Source organism: Cervus elaphus, chromosome 28 (genome assembly GCF_910594005.1).
Source record: "Cervus elaphus chromosome 28, mCerEla1.1, whole genome shotgun sequence".
Lineage (NCBI taxonomy): Eukaryota > Metazoa > Chordata > Mammalia > Artiodactyla > Cervidae > Cervus > Cervus elaphus.
In genome coordinates, this window is record NC_057842.1 from 8520985 (window position 1) to 8524704 (window position 3720).

General features: G+C 35.2%; 1 long non-coding RNA gene across 1 annotated transcript; it reads right to left on the reverse strand.

Annotated features, from left to right (window-relative positions):
• Positions 1-1221: 1221 nt before the first annotated feature.
• On the reverse strand, positions 1222-3375 carry LOC122685448. Its single transcript, XR_006338392.1, has 3 exons — positions 3250-3375; positions 2569-2576; positions 1222-1233 (listed from the first exon to the last, which is right to left on the reverse strand). It is a non-coding gene; the product is annotated as an uncharacterized LOC122685448 (long non-coding RNA).
• Positions 3376-3720: the final 345 nt, after the last annotated feature.

A 3720-nucleotide genomic window follows, 5' to 3' on the forward strand; every position in this document is an offset into this window, starting at 1 on the left:
CCCCATAGACTGTAACCTGCCAGTCTTTGTGTTCATGGAATTCTCCTGGCCAGAATACTACAGTGGGTAGCTGTTCCCTTCTCCAGGAATCTTCCCAGCCTGGGGGTCTTCCCAGCCCAGGGATCGAACTCAGGTCTCCCACATTGGAAGATGTACTCTTATATACTTGTGGGAAGAAGTGAACTCCGTGTCCTGCTTTTCTACCATCTTGACTCCTCTCTTTATCTTCATTTTTCAAAGTTTTTTTTTTTCTTTCTTTCTTTCTTTTTTGGTGTCCAGCATCCATTATTTCTACTACTCTATCCTTCATTCATTTGTTCTTCTGTATCTTCTAATCTGCTACTGATTACTTTTAGTGTATTCTTCTACTGTAATTTCAGTTATTGAACTCTTTCATGATATTTGGTTCTTTTTTTAAATATTTTCCAACTCTTTCTTCTTATCTCATTCATTGATTCTTATTTCTAGTTCATTCAACAACTTTATGATTACTACCTTGAACTCTTTTTCATCTATATTGCTTATTTCTACTTATTTTAGTTTTTCTGAGGTATTGTCTTGTTCCTTCATTTGGAATATATTCATCTGTCTTCTTATTTTGTCAAATTATCTGTGTTTATTTCTGTATATTAGGTTGGTTATGTTTTCTGATTTTGGACAATGGCCTTATGTAGGAGACATCCTATAGGTCTTGCATCACAGTCATATCTAGTCACCAGAGCTATAGGATATAGAATAGCCCATTGTGTGGGCCAGGTTAGCCCTTCTAGTAGACAGCTGGTAAGTGGGGTTGCCCTCGGCCTGTCTGACTTTCAAGTCCTGCTTCATTTGGAGCCTGGCCTGCTGGAGGGCACAAACTGTCTTCATGGCTAACTGTAGTCTCAATTGCCTTCTTAGCTCTCTATAAGTCTCTCCAAGATATAAAAATAGGTATGAACCATAATTTTTTCATATTATAGCTTCTGAGCTGGGCCTTTGAGCATGTTAATTTTGTGAATGCTCTTTAAGAGCAGAACCTTTCCTACAGCCCCTTCATATTCCTGTATACAATCCCAGTGGTGTTCAAAGACATTCTAGGGACTGTTTCCCAATGAATAAATCCTAGGCTGAGAAGTCTGAAACAGAGCTCAGATCCCTGTTTTCTTTAGGGAGAAACTTTGCAATTGTTATTTTACAATAGCTTCCTATGTGTGGGTCATATACCTAAGAGTGTGGGTATTTACTATACTGTCCCTCCTACCTATTTCATTTTCTTTCTTTCTTTTTCTTTTCTTTTCTTTTTTTTTTCTGTATTTATGTTGTTGTAAATAGTTGGAATTTTGGTGTGTCCATGGGAGAAGGTGAGTCCAGGATCTTCTTTCTCTACTGTCTTGACAACACCTACCACAAGACATTGTTTTATTTCCCTTGAGAGTCTTCTCTTGACCCACAGATTATTTAAAATTGTTTTGTTTTGTTTCCAAGTGTTTGAAGTTTTCCCGTTTATAGGTTTCTAATTTGATTCTATTGTGAACACAAAAAACATTTCTCATCGTTTCAATTTGTTTAGGATTGCTTTATCATTTGGGACTTATTTTACCTAATATATGCTCTATGGGCAATTGAAAAGGATGTATTTACTATTGTTGTTGAGTAGAGTATTCTATAGATGCTGAAAAGATACTATCAGTTTTTGTTGTGTTTTATATTCTTGCTTAATTTCCATCAAGTTTAGTGAATTGAATTATTTCTTTATCATTTTTTCTTTACAGTTATTTCTTCAGCCCTACACTTCCTCCTCTCCTTCAGAAGTAGATGGCATAAATTTTAGATCTTTTGGTACTATCCTACAGGGTATTCAACTTAATTTTTTCGGAAGGTAGATTATTTTCTATTTTTGTCTTTTTCAATGTTCTCCATTCTATCATTCAACACTTCCACTGAGTTTTTTCCCCACACTAAAATATCCATTTAGATCTTTATATTTTTAACCTCTTTGCCAAGACTTCCTGTTTCTTTGTTAAAGTTTTCTATTCTTTGAATTGTTTTAAGCATTTTTATAAATGTAATTTGAAGCAGTTTTATGATGGATGATTGATTGCCACTTTTCATTCACTTTAAAACCTTTTTTTCCCAGTATATTGCATGATTTTTATTGAAATTTGGATATTATACATATTGTTTTACAAGGTTTTGGATCTTACATTAACCTGCTTTGATTAGCTTCTTCCAAGAATGTTTTGACAGAGAAAGGGATGGCACCATCTCTTACATGAGGTAGAGGACACATGTAAATGTTCTTCGTTTGGCCTCTGTTGACAACTGGAAGAAATGTCGAATTATGACTTTTGTGTGGAAGTTGGAGCTTCAGCTCTCTGCTCAACTTTCATTTGTATCTCTGTGTCTGGCATGATTAGGAAAGTCTTTTAATACTTCCCATAGCAATGAGGTAGAAATGTTGACCCCCCTTCTAGGCTTCTTTGAGATTTCCTTTCATTAATGTTACTTGAGGATGGAAGTCCATGTTCCCCACATGATTTCTACTGGCAGTTCTTTGGAGATGAGGGTACATACTATTGCCCAGTATACATGGAAATCTGGGCTTCTTCTTTGCCTTTTCTGACATCACCCAACTTGTAGACTGAGGCACCTCATTACTCTTTGGTGAGTATGTAGATTTATGTTTCCCAACTGGCCTTTGCTGGCATGGATGTGTGGAAAGTCACAGGTTTTCTGTGGTATTGATTGGAGTAGAACTGCAATTGTCTAATGATGTATTATCTTGTTAGTCTACCTTTTTTCTGGTCTTTGGTCTAGAGACAGCAGGCTTTTTGGAGTTTTATTTGTCTACACCCATTAGAGTATATAATGTTAAGGTTTATCCAATACCCAACTTGGGATATATGAGAAGAAGAAAACCCAGGTAACTCATCACTATGTCGCTTTTCAGGTCACAAAGTCTCTAGCTATTTTACCATTTCTCCAACTTTCAGAGCATGTTTTATGTTGTTACTATCTTTGTCTATATAACACCTCAAATTTTTTTTGTATGTTTTCTTGAATAAATAGAAAAGTAGGTTCACCACGTCTTGAAAGAAGCAGAATTTGTTTCATCTTGTAGTTTTCACTCCACTTTAGAACATTTCAGTTCTTGTATTGAGGTGTATTTTAAATCTTGTTATCAGTTTTTTAATGTCCAAGAATTCTTTCTTCTTACTGTGAATATCACAAATTTATAACATGGTAATTTTAAATTTTATAGATATAAACTCTGTAGGCCGGAATACTGGAATGAGCAGTCTTTCCCTTCTCCAGCAGATCTTCCCAGCCCAGGAATCAAACCGAGGTCTCCTGCATTGCAGGCAGATTTGTTACCAACTGAACTATCAGGGAAGGCCAAAATATAAATATGCTAATACTTATCTTATTATGCTAATTTAATAATTTATAATAAATCTACTCTTGAACAACAAATATTGAACCATGTAGGTCCATTTTTATGCAAATTTTTAAAGAATAAGTATATTCTTTAAACACACTATATCTGTGTGTTTTGCATCCACAGTTCAACCAACTGCATATTACACAATCTGTGGTTGATTCAATCTGAGAATATTGAACCAGTAGGTGTAGAATCTATGATTTTAGAAGACTAGCTATGGGACTTGAGCCAGTCAACATTGGATCCTGGATACAATTCTGTGAATATAATGAAGGCTGACTATATCATTTTCTACATCA